Source organism: Anabrus simplex, chromosome 14, assembly GCF_040414725.1.
Source record: "Anabrus simplex isolate iqAnaSimp1 chromosome 14, ASM4041472v1, whole genome shotgun sequence".
Lineage (NCBI taxonomy): Eukaryota > Metazoa > Arthropoda > Insecta > Orthoptera > Tettigoniidae > Anabrus > Anabrus simplex.
In genome coordinates this window covers 80832090-80858169 of record NC_090278.1, presented here as the reverse complement: position 1 = coordinate 80858169, position 26080 = coordinate 80832090, and the positions used below count along the sequence as shown (strand labels likewise).

Below are 26080 nucleotides of genomic sequence, written 5' to 3'. Positions count from 1 at the left end.
TACACAACCGTATCCTCAGTACTATCCCAATTAATCCCTGTAGCTCTTGGAATTTGGTAATTTGTTGCTTTCAGGGATGGTAAAAGGACATTTTGTAAGACTAGACTGTATATAGGAATCTCTTCCAGGGCATAAACTCTTAGCAGCATTATGCACGGCACAATGTTTGTAGTGAGAAGGTCTGAGTTCATCAGAAAAGTCTCCCCTGTATTTTCTCTGGATCTGTTGCAGTTCTGAAATCAATTAATCCTGGGGAATGTCCCTTACACATCAGTTACACTCCAATGGTGTCTTACCAGAGACCTGCATGCCCTCTCTCCAACAATCCTTCCCAAGACCACTAAAAACTCTTATAAACTATAGAAGAGGTCTGTCACGTTTATTTACAACTTTATTAATGTCATTACCACAGCTAAGAACTTTTCCTTTTAGCAACTGAATGCTTACACTGGTTTTGTTGAGCTCCTTTCACTCAATCAACACATTAATATAGCTTAGGATTAATAATTAGGAATTATTTTTATTCAGTTCTTTGTCTGCCCCTAACACCTGATCAGAGTCCGGCTCAATGGCTAAATGGTTAGCGTGCTGGCTTTTGGTCACAGGGGTCCCGGGTTCGATTCCCGGCAGGGTCGGGAATTTTAACCATCATTGGTTAATTTCCCTAGCACGCGGGCTGGGTGTATGTGTTGCCTTCATCATAATTTCATCCTCATCATGATGTGCAGGACGCCTACGGGCGTCAAATCAAACGACCTGCACCTGGCGAGCCGAGCCCATCCTGGGATATCCTGACACTAAAAGCCATACGCCATTCCATACATGATCAGAGAGGTTTATATTGTTCAGTTTTGAATGTTTACTTACCTCTACTTTCCTGCTAATTGCAAGGTTTTCTTGATTACTCTATAATAGAAAAATATGAGGTGTGACTTTTAAGTAAGGGCCGCTTGAGAATAACTACACAACGAAAGAGGATTTTCAAACACCACATTTATTTGCAGAATCTACATATTTTAGTCTATTTTTAAACATAGCCGCCAAGTTTGTATAAACACGTATCATACCTTACAACTAAGTTTGGAATAACCTGTTCATAGAAACTTGCCGCCTGCTCCGATAACCAAGAGTTCTTGATCTTAATCTTGTGCTGGGACAGAGTCTGTGTCTCCATTCCATGCTCTGTTGATTTGTTTGCTTTTTCATTGATGTTTCTACTCATTATGCCAAAGAAGCTGACGGCATGTTTAGTCAGATCCTAACATGTGACGAAACATGGGTTTCGCATATCATGCCCAAATCCAAAGAACACACAAACATTCGACTGCAAAAGTGAAGGCCAAACAGACTCTGTCCCAGCAGAAGATCAAGAACTCTTGGTTATTGGAGCAGGCAGCAAGTTTCTATGAAGAGGGTATTCAAAACTTATTTGTAAGGTATGATAAGTGTTTAAGCAAACTGGGAGGCAGTGTTGAAGAATTGTGTAAAGTATGTAGAATCTGCAAATAAATGTGGTCTTTGAAAATCGCCTTTCATAGTGTAGTTATTTTCAAATGGCCCTTCGTAAAAAACACTCCTCATACTTCAAATAATAGCTGAAATATGTGTGTACTGGTGTGTCCAATGTCAATGCAGGAATCATCAGTGCCTTGTGATAAGTTAGCATATCGGTGTTCTTTCAAAAGGATTTTGAGAGATACGTTACTTTATGGGAACACACATTTTATACATCTATTTTCATGTAATGGAGTGCCCTACTTTTTGATAATGAGTAACTTTTAGAAATTTATATCCCACCTGTTAAAAACTTGTACCTCTCTGTTGGAGATTAAGTACAAGTGTAGCACTGCTAAATTTGATTCCTACCGGGTGGGTGGGCCATGCGGTTTGGGGCGCACATCTGTGAGCTCGCATCCTGGAGATAGTGGGTTCGAATCCCACTGTCAGCAGCCTTGAAGATTGTTTTCCATGGTTTTCCATTTTCACACCAGGCAAATGCTGGGGCCGTACTTTAATTAAGGCTATGGCCGCTTCCTTCCTATTCCAAGGCCTTTCCCGTCCCATATTCGCCATAAACCCTATTTGTGACGGTGCGACGTAAAGCAGGGGCACAAAAAAAGAAAATCATTCGTGATACTCAGGCTTCAGACTGAGTGGCCAAACCAGTAGAGTTCTATTCTCTGACCCACGTTGGTAGTTCTCATTCTCGCTCATTCTGGTGGTATTCAAATGTGCTTGAGTACGTCAACCTTGCCCTGGTACAACAATACAGCAACATGGCACACCTGAACTCTGAAAGATGTTAGTGGGACAAGAAACCAATGTCACTATGTAGTAGCTGTTGTCTGTTTAATTCATTTGAATTAATTTAGTCTGTTTCACTACCTGGGTGACTGATTATATACAAATGGAATTTAAAGTCACTGAGAAAAGAATGTGTATGTGGCACTGTAAAAGTTTTTGTAGGGACACTTGTCTCAGAAATTACTGATCCTCCCAATATAATGCTTCTTATTGGTGTATACAAGCCTTGTATCTATATGACAGGTGGAATTATACTATGATAATTAAATTTAGCTCTGATGAAACGTTAAATATGGGCAGCATACAAAATCATGCACTCATCCTTATTAATGTTTTTATTTTTATCTACACCTGTGTACTGTATCTTGTTTGTACTATGATTGATGGTTATCTAATGTTTAAATCTCTCTTTTCAGCTTGTGTGTAACTGAGAAGAACACACGAAGAACCCGCATCAAGCCTTCACTGTCCTCCCCTAGATGTTAGGAACAGTTTAGAATTTGTCCACTTCAAGATGTATGCCCTCACTTAATTTATAGGAAATAGTAATTAAGGAAGAATAGTTGGGATTGTGAGATGTAGTCAGATACCTGCATAAAGACCACACCTCCTTCGTACATAGACAGTAATATTTAGTGCTTGGTGTAACGTTAGGACATTTACACACACACAAAGCACACATGGTAAACACTGTAGTTCTGACAACCGAGTGGATCCTAACGGTGCCAACGAAGCAAGGCTGTCTATAGAACTACTTTGTTTACAGACCTACACAAGCATCAAGAGAGAAGATTCTCTGCATTGCTTCGCTTCGTGGGACCTCAATTAGTGAGTGAATATCATGATATAGCACTTGTCCTCCAGATTAGTTCTCTTCAAGAACTATCTGATAAGCCATAAAAAGTTATCTTCAAGAATTGTCTGTTAAACGGTAAACAGTTCCCTTCAGAAATTGTTAGCTAGATTGCAGGAGGACTTGTGCTACTCGACATAGTTTGTGGACGCTGATGAAGGACTTACCGTCAGTCTCCACAGACTCTGTTGAGAGTCTTGTAGTGGGATTTGTTGAGTGTTATTTGAAAGCACAGCACATACTTCACTAAATACCAACATGTTTTCAAAATATCTTGCTTTCTGCCAGGTTTGTGCTGTGCTCTGTTTTTCATTGCAGCAGTGCAGACAAAGACAGTGTCACTGGTGGTGGAGGGGTAGCAGTAGCAGTGATGCTGTTTGAGTCTGTCCAACGAGGGACGAGCGGGTAGCAGTCCTGGATGAATGTGAGTCATAGTTGTAAGTCTAGAGAAACCCACATTAGAGACCGCGTACCTTTAGATCCGCGCATGTGTCCACTCCGTTAAGTGGCACCCATCGTTGTGGGGGGGAGGGGGGTCGATCATTCCGCTTTGTTTCTTGTTGGACTGGTAGCTTGATTGTTAGGGCGATCAAAGCTGCGTAAATCGGTCCGGGGTCCATCCAGCCCCAAAGAAATGGATACAACTACACGGCTTTTTTGTGTGCCGTTTGTCACTGTGGGGTGTGCCCTTACACATCTCTTTAACTAATATAATTCTTTCTTTTTCCACAGGACTGTTTATATTCTGGATCCAAGGTTGGTTTATTGTTGTTGGCACTGTGGTGAATTCCTGTGAACGGGCAGTGATTTAGTCTGTTCATGCTCAAGTTAGGTTAAGTTAGGTCGTTAGGGCATGGGTTATGTTCAGTCTGTTTCTCTGCCCGTCTTGGAGTGACTGCTCAGTTATGTTAACTCAATGAACCTTCCTTTGATCCCTGTCATCTTCAAAGGCTAATAGTGTTCTCTTTTGCAGGAAGACTTCAGCTCTTCATTAGTCTAAACCTTGTACCTTTATTTTCATGGGCAGCAAGCAACTGAGAATTTAAGTATTCTAAAAGAATTGGTGAGCCTCCAATGTTCCATTACCTGTTGTTTTAAGGATGGATCTGTCAGGTGGTATAAGATTCTAGTGTTATTTTAATATTATGAGTTGATGTGATCAAAGTACTTCTCTTATATGGTTTCACAAATTATTATATCTTCCTGAATTCACTGTTTCATGGTCTATAAACTACTGGTGAGGGAGGCTTCTCTGATGTGCACTTCAAGTATCCAACAGTCATTGGACAATCAGCTGTGTTTCCAGTGCATAATCTGCTAATGGAGTTTTCATTTTCTGCTGGTGGGCTTCAGTAAGGTTGTGTTATATTCTTGTTATAATCTTTTTTCCTAATTGTTAATTAATATTACATATATTCATACACAATATGAATACAGATATTTAAAAAAAATTAAAAATAATTCAAATATTTTTAACAACTGTGTTTATGTTTTCTTGTTTCATTTCTCTGAGATGGCAGAGTCATGGGGTTGTCTTCAAACATGTGTTACCTCCTTGGAGTTTCGATGAGTGCTGCTTCTCTGTCTTTTTACACATAAATATTATTTTCTATTTTATTGCAGTTATTGTACTGTCTGTCTGTTACCATTAGTTTGTCTTAATTTATTTCTTTTCAGTTGGGCAGACCTCTCTTCTTAGCCCTGACTTGCTCTTTTTAAACAGCGCTCGTATGTCCACCCCTTTGTAGTCGCAAATGGTTTCATTTTCTGAGATTCTTCTGTAACCTTTATTTCCTACACCATACTAATGTTTTTCAGTTCTAGTAATAGGTTAAATATCCTTAGCAATACCGGTAAGATTTTCTTTTGACCTGATTTGTCTTCATCCCTGTAATAAGAACGCATATTGAATTTTTGTAAACTGTATTCCTTAAGGTTTTTCCAGCCCTCTTCTGTCTTTCCTTTCAGCTGTTCTGATTATTCAGTTCCTGTAGCAATTGCAGTCTGGAGGGGTTTGCTTTAATCCATTGATGAATTATGTTTTCCAGCTGTTAAAAGCTCTCATTCCTTAATAATCTCAAAATGATGTGTTACATAGTAGTTTATATAATAATTCTGCTTTACAAAAAAATATCAATTTATCACTCCTGGTCTGCATTTACAGCAGTTGCCCAGGTGGCAGATTCCTTATCTGTTTTTTCTTAACCTTTTCTTAAATGATTTCAAAGAAATTTGAAATTTATTGAACCCCTCCCTTCATAAGTTATTCCAGTCCCTAATTCCCTTCCTATAAAAGGAATATTTGCCCCAATTTGTCCTCTTGAATTCCAAATTTATCTTCATATTGTTATCTTTCCTACTTTTAAAGACACCACCATCCTCAGTGCTTCTGTCTGGGGTAGTTAATTTTGATTTGTCTACTAATTTCATTCCACGCTATCTCTCCACTGACAGCTCGAAACATAACACTTAGTCTGGTTGATAGAGCAAAACACCTGAAAAAAGCCTTACATCTGACGCTACTCTTTTGTCGGAAATCACCCAGAACAAATCGAGCTGCTTTTCTTTGGATTCTTTCGAGTTCTTGAATCAAGTAATCCTGGTGAGGGTCCCATACACTGAAACCATACTCTAGTTGGGATCTTACTAGAGACTTGTATGCCCTCTCTTTTACATCCTTGCTACAAGCCTTAAATACCCTCATAACCATGTGCAGAGATCTGTACCCTTTAATTTACAATCCCATTTATGTGATAACCCCATCTATGATATCTGTATTCATTGTGCTTAACAGCTGTTCCAGAATTTCCTAACACATCTCAATTCTTGTTTTATTGAGCTTTACAGATGTTCCAGAATATTCTTCTCCTCGATGCTTCAATCTGGTGTAATTAATTTTGATTCTTATTTTAACTATGTTTTTTTAGATTCCAGAATATTCTTATTTTCAATATCTGTGTTCTAATTGTACATTTTTATCAGTACAGAATTTCCTTATTCCAAATGCTTCCAATATGTTTAGTACAAATACTCCCTGGAACTGTTTATCTTTAGCTGTATGAGGGTAGTATATTCTCTTAATGGTTTCTATGTAATGTGGTTAATATTGCTTGATATTCTAATTTTGCTTCTCAGCATTTCCTGTTAATTTGGTTTGTATCAATTTCAGGACATCTTAGTTCAATGTACCTACTAAAAATGCTTTTCAGCTATTCTGGTATGTCATAATGTTTGCTTTGATGCTATATTTTGCCTGCTTTTTTGTAGCTTTCAGTTATGGTGATGCTGATTGGAAAGAGTCCTTCATTACTTGTTTAGATTAGTTATTTGGAATCTTGCATAAACTTTAATATTTCATTCTGTTCCTGAACGTGAGCGTGAGGATTGTTATGTTAATTTGCCTGACCATTATATTAATTTTTTTTTCAGTTGTAACAATGTTATTCATTCTTCATCCTAATAGGAATTTTCTACTGTACTTTATACTACTCCATGTATGATTTGTGCCTCTCTTTTGTCCCAGATATCCTAATTTTAATAACCTTTTATTCTAATTTATAGTTTATATCTTCCTGTATGACCACCAAATTTATTTAAGATTTGTCTTAATATTTATACTAATTGTGTTAATTATTTCCTTGCTGATGTTCTGAATTTTTTTGGGTTTAATTTTAAACCATCTTCTCCATTCCACTAATTACATTTTTCAGTTTTGTTTGTGGATACTGTCTGTTGTTTTGCACTTCACAGTTCAGTTGCTTTCCAAAAATGATGAAACTGTGTGTTTATCAGCTGTTCCAGTGTGATCTTTATCCTGCTTCCTGAATATTACAGTCGGTTGATCTAAATTTTCTTTCCAGCCAGTCAAAGATCCATCACATGAATTGTACTGTTTTAGCTACCGTATTTCCTAAGGGCATCTTGTTTTTTCAGATATGCTGGTGGTGACTGGAAAGATTTCCGTCATTCATTTTTGTCTTTCAGTTTTCTGGTGTGTTAATTACCTATTTATTTGTTTCATAATGCCCAATTGTTCTTATGCTTACTTGCTTTGTTTCCAGCTTATCTGTCAGATCCACTGGTCTGGTTTACAGGAGATCCAGTATTTCCTAATCACTTTACTAATTTTAATTTCCAGCCATTCCAGAACATTAAGCTTTTAGATGAGCTTATTGGCTGCTGCAGTGCTGTACTTATTTTTGCTCTTCTGTATGATATTGTGGAATTTAGTACTAATTGTACTAATTGTACTAATTTTGTATTTTGCAATCAATATGAGCGTACCATCTAATCACTAAATGTACATTGTTTTCAGCTGTTCCATTATGCCTTTTAGACGAAATGACTTACGTTTTCAGTTGTTCTGATTAGCATGATTGTGCTGTTCTGTCTGATACATTAGAATGCCCATTATATTATTTTACAGGTGTTTCACCAGTATGTGCTGTTTTTCATTTTTATTTTTCAGCTTTCGTGCCACATCCTTTCCCTTACTTGAATTGTATTTGGAAAGTATCCTCATAATTTTTATTTCCAACCAATTTTTTCTCATTAGCGATTTGTACATTCAATATTTGGTATATTAATGATTTTTCAGATTTCCCAGTGTGGTATATTGTACTGCTGATATGTATTATAAGCTATTTTGGTATGCACTATCACTTGCAGCAATTGTATTCTTTACAGTATATACATACTAATTCTCATTATGATTGTGGTTTATGGATTTTTCAGTTTGTACTGCATTTATCAGGTACATGAATTTTTATTTTCAGGTAGGGTAGTTAATTTCAGACAGATTTTAAATCTTATATTGGTTTTCTTCCTACTGTGTCAGTCTGACTTTCCTAATTTGTATTTCTCCCATAATGGAATGTTGTCATTGTTGTACAAAATTTTCTTTCCTGTTAGTTTTAAACAATTATTTCTCCAAGTAATTATTGTATATTCTGTATATCACGCTTTTCAGCTATACCGGTGTGTCATATTGTCTATAACTTATGATTTCAGATGTTTCAGTGTACTCTTTCCTTATATTCCTAATTAATTACTTACTTTTAAAAGGTCTAGATTATGTTGACCAATCGAAAAGGTGAAGTAATTCTGTTATCCCTTTATAAGTTTTTTGTGTTAATCTCTTGAGCTCATGGTTTTCTCTTTCCTCTTCGTGTAACATTTCTTGATTGTTGTGTTAATTCCCTAAGTACCGTATTTTATATTCCAGCCTTGCATTTAAGGTACTGGTATTTGCACTTCCCTAAACCAATATTCTTTTGTTGTATAAGTATTGGTATGTCTGTTCTTGTATTAATTCCCTGCAATAATTATATATTTCATCTCTTCATGTGTACAGTATTATGTTCTAGCTAAAAATGTACCTAAAACAGTAGGCCTAATGATGCATTTCAGATCTTCTTGTATATTTTACATTAACTCTATAAGTTAATATTCTAGCTTGTAATGCAGTACTATATTAATTCCCCAAAATAATCTATTTCAGCTCTTGGAGTATATTTTACAATAACTCTAGCCTAATAAGCTTCCTTTCTAGCTCATAATGTACTGTACCTCTTGTGTTATTCTCTAGAATAAGGATCCATTTCAGGTCTTTATGTGTACCGGTATTTTAAGATAACTCCCTAGGCTAATAAGGTTCCTTTCTAGCTTATAATGTACCTCTTGTGTTAATTCTCTGGAATAATGATTCCTTTCAGGGCTGTATGTGTATTATTATGATAACTCCCTAGGCTAATAAGGTTCCTTTCTAGCTTATAATGTACGGTACCTCTTGTGTTAATTCTCTGGAATAATGATCCATTTCAGCTCTTTATATATATTTTGTGATAATTCCCTAGTCTAATAAGGTTCCTTTCCAGCTTATAATGTACCTCTTGTGTTAATTCTCTAGAATAATGATCCATTTCAGCTCTTTATATATATTTTGTGATAATTCCCTATGCTAATAAGGTTCCTTTCCAGCTTATAATGTACCTCTTGTGTTAATTCTCTAGAATAATGATCCATGTCAGGGCTGTATGTGTATTATTATGATAACTCACTAGGCTAATAAGGTTCATTTCTAGCTTATAATGTACCATACCTATACTTGTTACCCTAATTCTTTAGAATAATGATCCATTTCAGAGCTTTATATGTATTTTACGATAACATGCAAGGATAATAAGGTTCCTTTCTAGCTTATAATGTATGTATTCTTGTTAATCCTCTAGAATAATGATCCATTTCTGCTCTTAAAGTATATTTTACAATAACTCTAGGCTAATATGTTTCTTTTCTAGCTCATAATGTACCTCTTGTGTTAATTCTTTAGAATAATGATCCATTTCAGGTCTTCATGTGTATTTTGTGATAACTCTCTAGGCTAATAAGGTTCCTTTCTAGCTTATAATGTATGTATTCTTGTTAATTCTCTAGAATAATAATCCATTTCTGCTTGTAAAATGTATTTTAAGTTAACTCTAGGATTATAAGTTTCCTTTCTAGCTCATAATGTACCTCTTGTGTTATTCTCTAGAATCATGATCCATTTCAGCTCTTCATGTATATTTTACGATAACTCCCTAGGCTAATAAGGTTCCTTTCCTGCTTGTACTGTACCTATTTTTGTGCTTTTCCCTAGAATAATGATCTATTTCAGGTCTTTATGTATATTTTATGCAAATCCCTGGACTAAGGTACTCTTCTAGCTCATGTGATGTTGGGACAGTGATTAGTTCTTCCTGCGACTACTACGATGTTAGAGAAATGTTTCCTGATGATGGAACTTCACTCGAATGACTATGCCCTGGGTATGCCTTGCCAACCTATCAGAATGTTCAACTGAGAAGAAGAAAAGCTGTTGTATGTGTGAACCAGATGCAGTCATTGATGAACTCGCCTCATAGAGAAAGCATGAATGAAGTGAGCAATAAATGTATTTCATAATTATTTTATAATTACAAGATAATCATAATTTTTATATTTTCTAAAAATTGGGCAGTGCATTGTTTGGAAACAGTCTGTTAAATATTCAAATAATGTTATGCATTAATCACATTATGAACATTTTGCCGCTATTGAATTTGTACGAAAATGAGCATAAAAGTAACTTTAGGTTTGGGCCTCATTCAAAATATTTATTTTTGAACTGCACTGCATACAGTAAGTTGTGGTATATCAAATTAAAGTGTTTTACGAATCTTATACCATTTTGCACCCTAAACTTAAAATTTCAATTTTGTGTGTCTATCTCTGGTCAGACTCATGAATACCTGTAGACTGCCATGTAGTTAGATTGGTTTTCACAAATTTGACAAAATGCAATCTCTGTTTCAGAAAAGAGTGTGTGCTGTCAGTCTCCAACACAGTCCGCTTCTTCAGAGAAAACTACCCTACCAGCCCTGACATCTACATCGTGTCTTGAAACGATCTGGTGCAATAACACTGTCTATAATATGTAAATGTGCACCCATATAATACACCGCCCCGCAAAAGGGGTGTAACACTTGGTATTTTTAAAGTAAACTCTGTTTAAGGTTACAAGATGTATTTTTATTTTCAAAGGATTACAGTATAAAACAAAGAATCTTTACATACCTCTTCCAAAACAACAATGCTCAAAACATTTTGATTTAAGATGACATGGTTTTAAAAATGGAATTTGACAGAATTTCTGATTACCAAAATTGTTGATTTAAGTGACATATTTTTGAGGAAATGCATTGGAGACTTGTTGCATTTTTATTTTGTGATTGAAAGGAGGTATTGGCACTCCTGGCTACAATGAGCACCATGAGTTTTCTGGGCATCCTTCTGATCAAGCCCCAAATGTCCTCTTGTGGTATGTTCTTCCATTCTCTTTACACTGCCACCTTTAGTTCAGACAGATTGTTTAAAATCTCTGCACCAAATGAGATGACCAATTATATCCACACATAGTCAATAGGGTTGTCATCTTTACTCCAGGTTGGCCAGTCCTCTGTGGGAATGTTGACCTCCCGAAGAAACTCCATGACATACAATATAGGGGTCTTGCATTATCGTGCATAAGCAGAAAATTTTCATTGAAACAAATGCAAATTGCTTTACGTGATTGAGAACCTCCTCGGCGTACCTGTGTGCCGTGAGGATCTGTTCTAAATGAGTACAAGATTGTTACAGTCATATGCAGTTAGGGCACCCCACACCATCACGGAACCTCCTTGAGATGGTGCAACCTTGGTGAAGGAGCAGGGGCAAAACTTTCTCCTGCTCTTCTCCACATCCTGTATCTCCTGTCAGGTGACCTCAGGCTGAATCTGGACTAGGCACTGAAGGGTACATATCCCCACTGGTCCTCACTCCAATGTTCATGGACCTGCACGAAATGAAGACGGTCTCTCTGGTGTTCTGGCAGAAGTGCTGATCCTATGACTGGTTTTCAAGAGGCTAAATTTGCCTCACAGAACCTCCTCCTGACTGTTCTCTATCAAATACGTTGTGGACCTGCATCAGACTAATACAAGGCTCAACTGCTGTAAGATGTCAGTTTCTCAACATTTGCAGTCTTATAAAGTGATCTTGCAAGGTAGAAGAACACCTGGGATGGCCTGAAGCAGGTTTTCTGTGATAGGTATGATGATTCTGAAACCTGCTACATAGTGGTAGGTACGACTATCATTCACCAATGCTACTGATTTTGTAGAGTCCATGGGAGTTACAGGTATTTTGGTGAGTTATTTATGGCTCAGTTACTGGTCAATCAGTGTCAAAGGTAAAAGAGTGACTATAATGCTCAAATAATGGTTTTCATAATCGGCACAAAATGAGTAAGAAATGTGTGGGGGAACACTCACCATTCTTGAATGGGTTCATGGGCGCCCGCAAGGGGGAGGCAAGGGGGGGCATTTGCCCCCCCCCTGGAATTCTAAAAAGTTGATGTTCAATTGTTTAATATCATACCAGATTATTTCATAAACTGAACTTACTGACAGTCATCTAGCATCTGTTATATTCGCAAATTTCTGTAAACAATTTAATGTTGCTGACGTTATCTATTGGTATTTATATTCAAGAAAATTGTTAATGTGCCCCCCCTTGGAAAAGATCCTGCGGGCGCCCATGAATGGGTTGCAATATTGCATTAAAAAAACTGTTACTCACTGTTGCTTCTCCTTCACTAATGTTCACAGAACACTAGCTGATCAATAAATATTGGAAAAAGTATGGTAATTTTATTCAATGTAGAATTTAACTGAGATTCGTACAAAAATATAAGTGTTACCCCTGTTTTTGGAGGGAAGTGTAAATTAAAATTTATCCCACAGATACTTTGGCAGGTTGTCCACCATATTTGTGGGACATATTGACAGTACCAGTATATTTATTATTATTATTATTATTATTATTATTATTATTATTATTATTATTATTTCGAATGGGCCACCAGAGGACCACGTGCCAATTTCAATTCCTTCTTCTTTGTTCTTTCCTTTTCTTCCAGTACGCTTTCATCTGTTCAGTATGTTTCTTCTTTCTGTCTTCAGACCACTTTGAACCAGTCTTTTTTTACTTTCCTACCTTGGAATCCTTCTATTTTCAATACTTTTTCCCAAAAGCCTTCTCAATTATTTATTTCTTCTGTTGTTATATTGTTTTTTTCTAAATCCTTTCTTACTTCATTGACCCAGCTTGTCGTTGATTTCTTACCCCACAAATATCTGAAAATCTTGCTGGTTAATCTACTATCTTGCATTCGATATAAATGTCCAAAAAACATAAGTCTCCTTTTCCTCATTACATCTGATATATTTTCTATTTTTTGATATATTTCAGCATTACTTCGTAATTTCCAACCTTCTGCTGTGTTTTGTGGACCTATTATTATTATTATTATTATTATTATTATTATTATTATTATTATTATTATTATTATTATTATTATTATTATTATTATTATTATTATTATTATTATTATTATTATTATTATTATTATTATTATTATTATTATTATTATTATTATTATTATTATTATTATTATTATTATTATTATTATTATTATTATTATTATTATTATTATTATTATTATTATTATTATTATTATTATTATTATTATTATTATTATTATTATTATTATTATTATTATTATTATTATTATTATTATTATTATTATTATTATTATTATTATTATTATTATTATTATTATTATTATTATTATTATTATTATTATTATTATTATTATTATTATTATTATTATTATTATCTTGTAATGTATATCTGTATTATAAATTGTGTACAGTATATTAAAAGAAAATTGACATGTACAAATTTTTACCTTTTTTGTCCATTGTACTAGTCTGCCTCAACTATGTTAGAAACTGCATTCATTACATTAAATTGTAATTGGCACTCTGTGTTATATATACTTACATACAATTAACATCAAATTTTATTATTGTTATTGTTATTTGTAATATTAATTTTGTAAACTGATATCCTTATCTTATTTGTAATGTAACTTTTATGTTTTTAAGTCTGTTTAAACACTAATATTATAACCCCTATAGCACTAGAACATACCTGTAATAAAATAAATAAATAAATAAATAAATAAATAAATCAATAAATCAATCAATAAATCAATCAATCAATCAATCAATCCATCAATCTAACAAAGAATGACATGGTGCATTCTTGGAAGATCATCAGATTCTAGCAAATTGCACTTTTTAAGAACAAAAATTGATCTGATTGTTTAGGAATGTAGAAATACTTATGTTTAAATTCTGTTGATACCCTTTAATCCTTGAAAGTTATAACTTATCTTAATGGAATGCTTCAGTAGTACATCCTCTCTCCTTGCTAATCCAACAAAGAGTGCGAAATGGTGTAATACTCTGTTGTTGGCATGAGTCGACCTGGGTAGATTGTCGGTAACTTCGATACGTCATGTTTCCCTAATGTCACTAGCTACTTTAAATTGTACTTTTAGCTTTCTTATTAATGTTGTTCTTCTTTGTTTCCTGTTTCCAGTCTTCTATGTCGGGTTGGGAATCAAGGACCTCCACAGTTTTCAATCCCTCCACCAGTCCCTTTCCTTCTTTCTTTCTTTCCTTCTTTCTTTCTTTCTTTCTTTCTTTCTTTCTTTCTTTCTTTCTTCTCTCTCCCTCCCTCCTGCCCTCCAATATGTCTTCTACTTTTACTCCTCTCTTTCCTATACCTTCCCTCACCATATTCATCCACCTCTTTCTGGGCCTTTCCTGTTGTTTTCCAATTCTTTTCTTGCTTAAAATTCTATCTTCTTCCATTCTCATCATGATTGTGTCCATACCATTCCAGCTTATTGGTCTATCTTGTCTTGTAATTTAGGGAATCCAATTCTCTCTCTGATTTGTATGTTTCCGATTTTATCCCTTCATGACTTCCCAATTATTCCTCTAAGGAATTTCATCTCAGCTGCTTGGATTCTGCTTCCATCATTTTTCGTTGTTGATCATGTGTCTGTTGCACATGTCAAAATTAGTGTGCAATACATTGAGCAAAGAATTTTTCTTGCATTTCTCTGGAACATCCTGGTTCCACACTATACTTCTCACACATTGGTAAAATCGATTGGCTTGTTGGAACTCTTTCCAATTTCTTTGTTTATTTTCCCATCTTCTGTAAGTATAATCCCCACCTTTTTGAAGCTTTTCACAACTTGTAATTAATGTTATTAGCATATTTTAATTGTTTTGGAAATTTAGGGGTTGTTTAATGAGGTTGATGTGGTGGCTAATTTATCATTAATTTCCTGTTATTTGTTTTTCCAGAACAATTAAAATATGATAATAACAATAAATGTAGAAGTGCACATAATTCAAAGTAGCTGGTGACATCACCAGAATGTGACGTTAACGAAAGGTTACCGTCAAACTAGCCAGCTGCATTCTCCCCAATGACAGAGGATTGAACCACCTCGCACTCTCTAGGATTAGCAAGGAGATAAGACGTTCTACTGGAGAACTTCACAAGTTCAAACTTTCAAGTAGTAATGGTATAAATAAAATTTACATATATATATATATATATTTGTACATTTCTAAAGAGTTTACATAAATTACAAAAAAAGTGTGATTTGACAATCTGATGATGTTCTTTCAAGTTATGTCATTCTTTGATTAATAGTGTGTGCTTTTTACAGGTATGTTATAATGTTATAGGTGTTATAATTAGTGTCCAACAGGCTGAAAAACTTTAAAGTTACATTAATCCAGTCAACACTGAAAAATATTGCTTCCTTCTTAACAAATTATTTGTAATACTCAGATCTGTATTATTTTACATAAAATATCATTCCTTAAACTGATGCATTGGGTTTATATTGTATTTGGAAGTCATGAATATTGTGCATAATTATGTAAACGTGTGTTATTCACATAGTATAAAGTCTGTTTAAGAGATTTTAGACATATTTATAATTCATAAATTGTATGTAATAAAAGTATGAACATATCATCTGTAATACTTTTAATTTTATTTTAAATATAACTTGAGCTTCCTTAACTACAGTACTTTGGATATAGTATTCATAAAATGATGTTGGGTTTAGTAATTTGTTTCGAAGTGCAGGAGTGTGATCTCAATGTGCATTTCTACAGTGCGTTAGAAGGAGGTCTACGCAGTAAACAGTGCAGCAGCACCCTGCACAGTTCTGGTGGCAGCAATGTCTGCTCAGAGTTAGAAGTGAGCGGACAGCTGCAAAAATGTATTACACAAAGATGACTGTTAACAAAGCCAATAACAAAGCAACTTGAAAAGGAGTGAACTGTAAGTCTAGTGTTTGTTGTACACTTGCCAGGTTCAGAGCAGATTTATATAAGTAAAGATTTAGCATCTTTCTTGCTGCTCTATGCGTTGTGTAGACAGATATGCAAGTCTGCCGAGTCAATTTCCGCATGGATTTAGACGGACTATTCAGGAGCCTGGTGGAAATGTACAAAAGGTATTCTGTTAAAATGGGTGGTTTACCGCTCTTCGGAGCATCGGATATGGCACAGCAACTACAAAATTCACTTACGGTGCTAACTCTCTCACAGCATCAGACTGCGGTAGAATTGAGTTGGAAAACTGTTCACAAAATCTTCTTTTCACTGTGTCCATGTATTTATCACCTTCCTGGAAAACCCACTCCACTAAAATATTCACTAAGCATCAGCGTCCTCCTCCAAACTTCACTTTAAACAGCATTGCATCCAGGTTGGTTGAAGTGTTAGCAACATACGCAATATCACGACAGCGAAGGTCACTGCAAGACCTGTTTCTAATGGATTTTAACATGTAATACCTACTGTGAGATTAACTACTGGATCGAGCAAATTGGATGCATGACTTCTTGTCACTATGAGCTTGCATTTAGGACAAGGTGGCTTCAAACTTCACTGTCGGCAGCCCTGACGATGGTTTGCCATGGTTTCCTATTTTCACTGCTTAATGCTCGGTTGCTTCCTTCTTCTTCCTAGCCCTATCCTACATCCTATCATTGCCATAAGACCTATCTGAGTCAATATGGCATAAAGCCAATAGAAAAAATGCTGAAATGTTTGATCAGATTTATATTTACCACATATGCATTGTATTCAATCAAACTAAATAATCTTCATTCTTTTATCCTTGTTTTCTTATTTATGCTACTACATTCCTGAAAAGTGTTATTCAAAACTGTTGTAGTTCAACATTCACTAGATAATTTATTTTGAAATCAAAATCGTCAGCCTATTTCCAGCCATTCGACTGGGTCAGTAAAGGAATGAATGAAGTCCCATCTAGGCGGCAAAGATAGGAACTGGACTGGCTGCCGTAGCTTGTTGCACTCCACCAGCACAATGATTAATGACTGACAGATTAAAAGAAATGATATTGAAGTTTTGCTGGAATGAATGATGACATGAAAAACTGGAGTACCCAGAGAAAAACCTGTCCTGCCTCCACTTTGTCTAGCATAAATCTCACATGGAGTGACTGTATTTGAACCATGGATCATGGCAGTGAGCGGTCTGCATGCTTCCACTGAGCCACAGAGATTCTAGGTAATCTGTTTATGAAAAACTCTAATAGTGAATATCATCTTCATCCATTTCCCTTGTCCCACTCGTGCCAGGTTGAGAAGTCTTTGATAACTTTCAATCTTCCTCTATACGACCACAAGCATTCCTCCTGAACTGTGTTCCAATCCTGATTTCTTCTAATTATACTATTCTTGATGGTTTTCAACCATGTTAGTCCAGGTCTCTCTCACTGGGTGAGTTGGCCGTGCAGTTAGGGGCACGCAGCTGTGAGTTTGCATCCAGGAGATAGTGGGTTTGAGCCCCACTGTCAGCAGCCCTGAAGATGGTTTTCCATGGTTTCCCATTTTCACACCAGGGAAATGCTGGGGCTGTATCTTAATTAAGGCCACGGCCACTTCCTTTTCTCTGTTTATGCGACGTAAACCATATTGTAAAAAAAACCTAAAACATGTCTGGGTCTCCCTCCTACCTGGGTGTCCATTATCTGCTTCAGCATTCTTCCCTCTTCCATCCTCTTAACACGTCTAAACCATCTAATTTTATCCCTCTCCAATCTGTCAAAGCTTTTCCACTTCAGTTTCCTTTCTGACGTCCTTATTTCTTACTCTGTCCTTTCTTGTCTTTCCTATTATTGTCTTCCTTCCCCTTTATCCAGCTAATGTCAATTGGGGCATTTATGGCACTTCTCCACCTTCCTCTCTCCTTCCACCATTCCTCTTCATTTCTCCTAGTGCAGGTTTCTTAATCTTGCACTCCTCTTTGTTCAACATCTCTCTTTCCCTTGAACTTCATCTCCATCTTCTGTTTTGGTATTCTTTCCTTCTCCATCCTCTTTACATGTCCAAACCATCTCATTTTAGAAGATCAAATGGCAAGGCAAATTAAGGAATATAGTAGTGTTGGAAAAAGTTGATGAAGAAAGGACGACAATATTGGAAACCATTCAAAAGAGAAAGAGGAATTGGTTAGGTCACTATTTACAAAAGGAAATATTTATTAACACAGGCATTGGAAAGAAAAGTTGCAGGGAGAAGTCTGAGAGAAAGAAAGAGGTATCAGACGATGGATAGTGTGAAAATTAATGGAAGATACTGGGAGACTAAGAGTGACAGAAGAGAGATCGGCTTGGGAAACGCATGCGAAAACCTGCTGATAGGCAGAGAACTGATGATGATGAATTCTCTCACTTAAACTTTCCATTTCAACCTCCTTTCTCATATCTTCTTTTCTTAACTCTACAGAACAAACGTTTGTCAATTTTACGACTGCCAATTCTTCATTGTTGTACGGGAAGAACAAACCCCATCGTGAGGAAAATGCTGGAACATTATCTTCCCCCTGGAGAACTATCTGCCAAATATGTTCATCAAAAAGACTGAGATTCACAACCTTTTGTACTGTTTGTTGTAAGGCATTTTGCAAAGGGCACCAAGTGCAAGTACGCACTGAGTGCTTGAAATAAATGTCTCATTGTTGACAAAAGTATTGTTTATGTGCATGTATACAGTGCTCTGCATTGTTTCTTAGTGATAATTAATATATAATAGCCTCTGTGGCTCAGGCGGCAGCACGTCAGCCTCTCACCGCTGGTTCTGTGGTTCAATTCCCGGTCGCTCCATGTGAGATTTGTGCTGGAAAAAGTGGGGACAGGACAGGCTTTTCTCCATGTACTCTGGTTTTCCCTCTCATTGTTCATTCCAATAACACTCTCCACTATCATTTCATCTGTCAGTCATTAATCATTGCCCCAGAGGAGTGCAACAGGCTTCGGCAGCCGGCACAATTCCTATCCTCGCTGCAAGATGGGGGCTTCATTCATTCCATCCCTGATCCGGTCATTGACTGGAAAACAGGTTGTAGGTTTTCATTTTCATTTCATTCAATTAATATATAATCAGAAATTGTTGTCAAAATTTTCGTTACTCTTGTCATGTCGTAAAAGTAACGAACATTTGTGAAATAAGGTAATTGAAGAAGGTTTGTGCTCCAGGGTTAATCTGCTTTTCCTTGTCCTTCCTATCATACTTCTTAGGTATTTCATTTTGCTGGCTTGAATTCTACTCCCCTCCCTTCTTGTCATTGTCCAAGTTTCATCTGCATAAGTCGATATGAGTGCATAATACATTTAGTACGTTATCTCTTTACACTTCCTTATTCCAGACAAGGTTTCTTACAGCACCCTCTTGCTAATCTCCATGTCCAGCCTTGTATTCTGCATTAATTCACTCCATAGGCATTTGAAACTGTCAACAATTTCAGTGGCCCAAAAGCTCATTAGTTCCTATTATTCTACACTTCTAAAACAAATTTAATTTTATGGTTTGGATGTTATTCTCCTGTCTTGTTGTCAGTGTGTCGGTCTCCGCTTCATACATCAGTATTGGTCAGGAGTACTTACACCTTATACATCACCTCTTTACACATCATTGGTACTTCCTTCCTTCACATCAGGTTTCTCACATTCTGATAGAATGTATTTCCCTGTTGAATCATTTTACTGATCTGCAAGTCCAGCTCTGCATCTTGCATCAGTTCGCTTTCCAAGTTTTTGAAGCTCTCAACAATTTCAAGTTTTCATCCCCTTGTTTTTAAAATTCCTTTATCTTCCATTTCTCCTGTAGTAAACACCATTGTCTTACTCTTTTTCATGCTCATTTCGAGTCCATACATTTCAATAATCCCACACAATATGTCAAGTTGCCCATGTACTTCCTCTCTGTTTGCTCCTCACACCACAATATCATCTGCAAACTGCATTCATTACCTGCAGTTCTCTGTCCCCATATTTTATCTTTGTCTCTTTCACAATTTCGCCCATAAACATTATGGATAAATGTGATGACAGCACACTTCCTTGTGATAGTCCAGTTTCATTCCCCATGTGTCTGGACACTGCTGCAACATTTGTACATTGCTTGAACATATTCTATCATTTTTTTTCCATATCTGTTCTATTGCATTACTTTCCATAGCTTTGCTGTGGATGCACTATCCCTTCTATATACCCAATGTTTTTACATTAATTGCCTCACAATGAAGATGAGGTTTAGTGTTGATCTTCCATTCTAAGAGCCATATTGCTCTTCTTGTAATTGTCCTTCCACCTTTATTCTCATCCTCTTTTCTAGTAACCTTTCAAATATTTTACTACCTGAGATACAGTAATTATAGCATTATATATTTTCTTGTCCCTCTTCTTAAATGTAGGTTTTATTACTAGTTTACTCCAGTCAGAATAGAATAGAATTTATTGCATGTACTGTTACACATACTTTAATGGAATCGTACAAATACAACATACATTTGAATGAATTGGATCAATGAATGCCACCATGAATTTGTGTAGACATGATTTCATAATTGTGTTCGTGCATGAATGAATGAATAAATGCTCTTCTCACCCAGTCGTGGATAGCTATCAACTGGTGAGAGAGTATTCATTAATGAACGATTGATTGGATGAATAAGTGAATGAAATGAATTGAATGCATGCTCTCAGCCTAACACTGCAGAACTCAGCCATTAGGAAGAGAACATTGCAATTGACTGAATGAATTAATGAATGAATGGATTGAATTAAAAAAGAAAAGTAATCTCCCAGTCTCCAGATAACCACTAACTTGGGAGAGAGTTTCATGAATGAATGTTTTCAATCAACTCACATCCAATTAATATACGGTATACAGTATATTGACAATTAGGTATATACCTCTTTCAGTGAAAACAAACAAACAAACAAACAAACAAACAAACAAACAAGGAATACAATGTGGAGTTTACACCAGTCATATGGTACTGCCTTTCTTTCCAAATACTGTACATCTAAATAGCCTATACAGCCAGTATAGACCAACAGGTTCTGCTGCTTTTATAACTTCCACATACTATTCATTCAATTCTGCTGTTTTTTCCACTTTCATTAGTTTGACAGCAATTTCCACCTCTTCGCTTGTGATTTAATTCCAATTCTGTCTCCTTACACTGTACCTCTATCATCTTCTCTACACTGCTTCCCATATTCAAGAGTTGATCAAAGTAATCCTTTCATTTTCTCCTTATTGCCTCTGGTTGTATTATTATCTCTCTTCTTTTCTCTTTCACCTGCTTTGTGTAGACTCCTCCTTTTCTCTTCCAAGTCCATATAAATGAAAATCCATAGCCTGTTTCCAATTATTCGACCAGGTCAGGAGTGGAATGAATCTTGCAGGTTGTTTTGTCAACTATTGATGGATGGCCGTGACGTTCAGATCCATGGCCAGTGCAGCTCTCAAGGTACTGTTGCTAGGTAACATCGTGTCACATCAGGACACTATTTTAGGATAACTCCCAGATCTATCTACATATTTAAGATATATGAAATACATTTTATGTCAAAAGGGGAATACTGAGATGGAAAGTGTGAGGTTTACCCTTGTTTCTTGTGCCTTACTCATACCATGTCTCGTGACATTCATTAGACCAAAAGAAATTGCCATGTTTTGCAACAGGATGATAACAGCTACAACCTTTAGATTCGTAATATAAGGAGGTAAACCATTGAAATTTAGGCTGTCTGAAAATTCGACAGGGTACCTCACCTAATATATCCCCATCCACAACACGGAATCTTTCACAAAGGATAGCAAAGTCAGACGGATCTTGCTCATTGGCACATGCAGGGTGGGTCTCGGCCCACAAGTGGTTACGGCTGGTCCGTGGTCCGACAGCTCTGCACTCCGAACAGGCCAAGAGAGTTTAGGTGGGGTGGGCATGGTTCCACCACGGCTCTACACCTCTATATTCGGGAGATAGTGGGTTCAAATCCCACTGTTGGCAGCCCTGAAAATGTTTTTCCGTTGTTTCCCATTTTCACACCAGGCAAACGCTGGGGCTGTACCTTAATTAAGGCCATGGCCACTTCCTTCCAACTCCTAGGTCTTTCCTATCCTATCATCGCCATAAGACCTATCTGTGTTGGTGTGACGTAAAGCAATTTGTAAAAGAAATGTATAGGCCATGGCTGTCAACTCTCCCACCTTCTCCGTACATCTCCTTCTCCGATACAAATCTCCTGGCCTGTGAGATGGCTTCACTGACCAGGAGACCTGCCTCCTCCTTCAGGGGAGGAATGAAAACATTTAGTAGTAGTAGTAGTAGTAGTAGTAGTAGTAGTAGTAGTAGTAGTAGTAGTGGTAGTAGTGGTAATTAGTGGGGGAATTATAAAAAAAGATGTACAAACCATGTTGTCTTTTCAGTTAATTCTTTTAGTTTTCTTCAATATTATTAAGTAAAATACTTAATGGAAATACGCACAAAATGTCGTTCGTCGCAGCTAACCAAATTGTACAGCGCAAGTAGTGGAGACCCGCAGCTATGTGTAGCATGTTCTGTATCGAAGAGCAGTAGCGGTAATTAGGGAGGGAGTCGCTCCCCCCACTTTGTGGAGAAAAAAATAATTTTTTTTTTCCATTTTAGCCACCTGGCTTTTTTCAATCTCGCACTCTCACTCAATAAATGTGTCTGTGTAGTTCTATAGAGTGTCTGTTACTTTCTTAGTTTGTAGTCAACTAGTACAGCTGAGCATGCTGGGTTATTTACCTCGTCTTCCAATTTCTTATGTGATTGCTCATGCTGTTTGAGACTAAATCTACGAAAATTGTGAACTTATCAAAGCTTATCGAAGACAAAAGTCTCAAGACGTCCGATGCATTAGACTGTATGTGCTGTTAAAAGAGTAGAAGTCAGTTTCCTTTACGAATTTCAATAATTATCTTATTGTGTTAATGAAACTAATTATAATGTAATTGAAATTGGTACCTAACATTTGATTTTCTAGTATTTATGAACTGTCCCTTATTTTTGTGAAAAATCCCGTTTTTTTACGGAATGTCCCTTATTTCTTGTATCAAAAAGTGGCAACCCTAATCATCATCCATCATCATCATCATCACAAATTGATTTATCATTTCTGAGTGTCATGACCCCACTGGCTTTACTGTAGCTTTACCATCTTAGATGATCTTCAGTTCATCTCAGGGCACATTCCAAATATAAACCGGTAATAGTCTTCACTTGTCCTATCCATCTGGTTGCAGTCCTTTCCCATGGTCTACTGCCCTCAGCCTTCCCTTCCATGATCAATTTCTCTAGATATTCTCCAGGTCGTCTTGCATCTGTCCAAAGAAGTGTAGTATTCTTTCTTCTTGCTGTTTCGTTGAAGCCCGTTGGACCACATGGTTCCTAATTTTTGTGAGCTTTTTTCTTAGCCAAATATTCATCTTTGCTCTGAGGGCTGCTTTCCTTTCCTGAGTCAACCTCACTCCCACTACAGCTGTCATTGAGTGGAGTGTGTCAGATGTTCTCATCAGCATTCTACATTTATCCCTGTTAAATATATCCTTGAGATCAATTTTTGAAAATTCTACATCTTTTCGAACCAGCTTCGTTCCTTTAGTGTTTGTCCCCTTCCCTCTAGAAAGGGTGTTGAAGATTCTTGTTGTCCATTCTGACTCATGGCTGATGTTATGCTCTCTAAATGTTGGTGAAGCTCATTGTTATGCCTGATTCTGTATTCACCTACCTCTTTATTGAGGCCCATGATTTTTCTCAGGATCTCTCGTTCTTTCAGTTCCACATTCCTGAGTTGTCCCATTTTGACCATGTTCAAGCATTCTGAGGCATACAGTATGGTTTCATAGTGCCAAAGTTTGAGGCAAAGCCAAAGAATTTTGGACTTGTAAACGTTCTTTCATGGTTTTCATGGCTAGATCCTCAACAACGTTCGAAGATATCCTTTCTCCCAGGTATTTGTAGAAATTAGTTGTCTTTATTACTGTATCGCCATGCATTATTTCAAATCTTCAGCTCCTGAAGAATGGACGCACTAATTCTTCTTGCGGTCTAAGACATGTATGTATGGTTTTCTGTGGTACATTCCTGCTCCAGATGAGGCTTTTAACACTTTGAGGAACCGGCCTGAGTGAATCAAACGGTTAAGGTGCTGGTTTTCCGACTCCAACTTGGCAGGTTTGATACTGGCTCAGTCCAGTGATCAGATATGCCAGCCTCATGTCGGTAGATTTACTGGCATGTAAAGGAAATCCTGTGTGACAAAATTCCAGAAACTGAGCGACAACGAAAATCTTCAAAGGAGTTGCTGGAACGTAAAACCAATTACAAATTCGTACCTTTCATTACTAGATGGTTCACTCTAAGCTATGTGCCATGCTGAGTGTCTACAATTATTATTAAACTGATGGTTTTCAATGCTGTAATGATCGTACGAATCTGAAATTTTGTAGATATATTAACTAAGCAATTCGCTCACTAGTTATGGCAAAAAATTATTAGTTCCATGTGTTGCCACCAGGCGAAAATATGGCGCTGTATAAGTCAAAACGTGCAATATTCCATAACCCTGACATCAGGTAGTGAGAAGGAATATGACAGGATACCACAGCAATTGGTCTGGGATGAACTGATGGAAAAGAAGGTACGCAGAGCAGAAGTATAAATGATAAAAGCCATGTATGAAAAGTGTGTAAGCAGTGTGAAGACTAAGATAAGACAAACAAACTGGTTCAATGTAGAAACACGACTTTGACAGGGAAATGTATTATCCCCTCCGCACTTCATCATAGTCACGTATGAAATCCACAAGGGCGTACAAGAAAAAAATGCGAAGCAAAGAGACAAAGGCTAGCACTACCATGCGACGTAGGTGGCTGAACTTCTACGGGCACCTTCTGAGAATGGACAACGGCAGGCTTAAGAAGAAGATCTTCTCCCTCATCAAAAGCTACAAGACTGGGATACTGATATCTCAGACCGCTCTCAATTTTCTGAATTACTAAATTCGTGGTCTCCTCTACCAAAAGTTGTTAAATCTCGCAAACCTCTTTCACAGGAAAGAAAGCTTCAGCGCTGACCATTCACCCAAGGAATTGGACCAAGACTTCACTAATAATGAAGTTCTAAATTTAAGAATGCCTTAACCTTAGTCCAGGGCCTCTCAAACGCCCAAAATCTCACGCGTGCAAAATGAGGCGCAGAGGTTCTATGCACCGTGCATCGATCCGATTCGGCTCTGTTCGGACCAGCGTTTTCTCTCAGGGTGACTCGGCTAAGCTCAGCTCAATTTGGCTCGGATGGTGGAGCGCTGCAGAGCGAGTGAGGAAGAAGAGTCAGGCAGAGCAAGCGAGAGGAACAGCGCTATTGGAGTGGACGATCTGCACTCTAGTTCACCTAGCGAAGTCGTCTTATGCACCTTGCACCACGCAATGCACCGGTACATGCACCCTGGGAGGCCCAGCCTTAGTCTATAGTAAGTGGTTCTCTCATTCGTCACTAGATGGCTCATTGTGTGCTAGACTTCCGAGTTCCAATTAAGATGTTTCTTGTTCCATCATATGTGTGTGCAAAGTAAACAGCAAGGTAATCAGACAAAACAGGGAAGAATGTGGTAGAAGAAATAGAAAATTACAAACTTCAACGAAAGACTGACAGAATGGGAGAATAGAACAGAAATATGGAGATAAAGATCTAATGATGAAATATGCAGGAACATAGAAAACATAACAGAAACCATAAGAAAAAGGAGATTGCAATTTTTGGACATATTTACAGAATGGATGATTCCAGATTAACAGAAAGGATTTTCAAGTAGGAGCCTTCGTGGCTCAGGCGACAGGGCACTAGCCTCTCACCGCTGGGCTCCGTGGTTCAAATCCCGGTCACTCCATGTGAGATTTGACCTGGATAAAGTGGAGGTGGACCAGCTTTTCTCCGAGTACTCCAGTTTTCCCTGTCATCATTCATTTCAGCTAAACTCTCCAATATCATTTCATTTGTTATTCATTGCCCCAGAGGAGAGCGACAGGCTTCGGCAGCCGGCACAATGCCTAACCTCGCCGCTAGATGG

The 26080-nt window shown here is 37.0% G+C and overlaps 1 long non-coding RNA gene across 1 annotated transcript in view; it reads right to left on the bottom strand.

The window, feature by feature from the left end:
- Positions 1-26080, bottom strand: part of LOC136885485 (uncharacterized) — an 82694-nt gene that overhangs the window by 55102 nt on the left and 1512 nt on the right. The gene's annotated exons all lie outside the window — the stretch shown is intronic.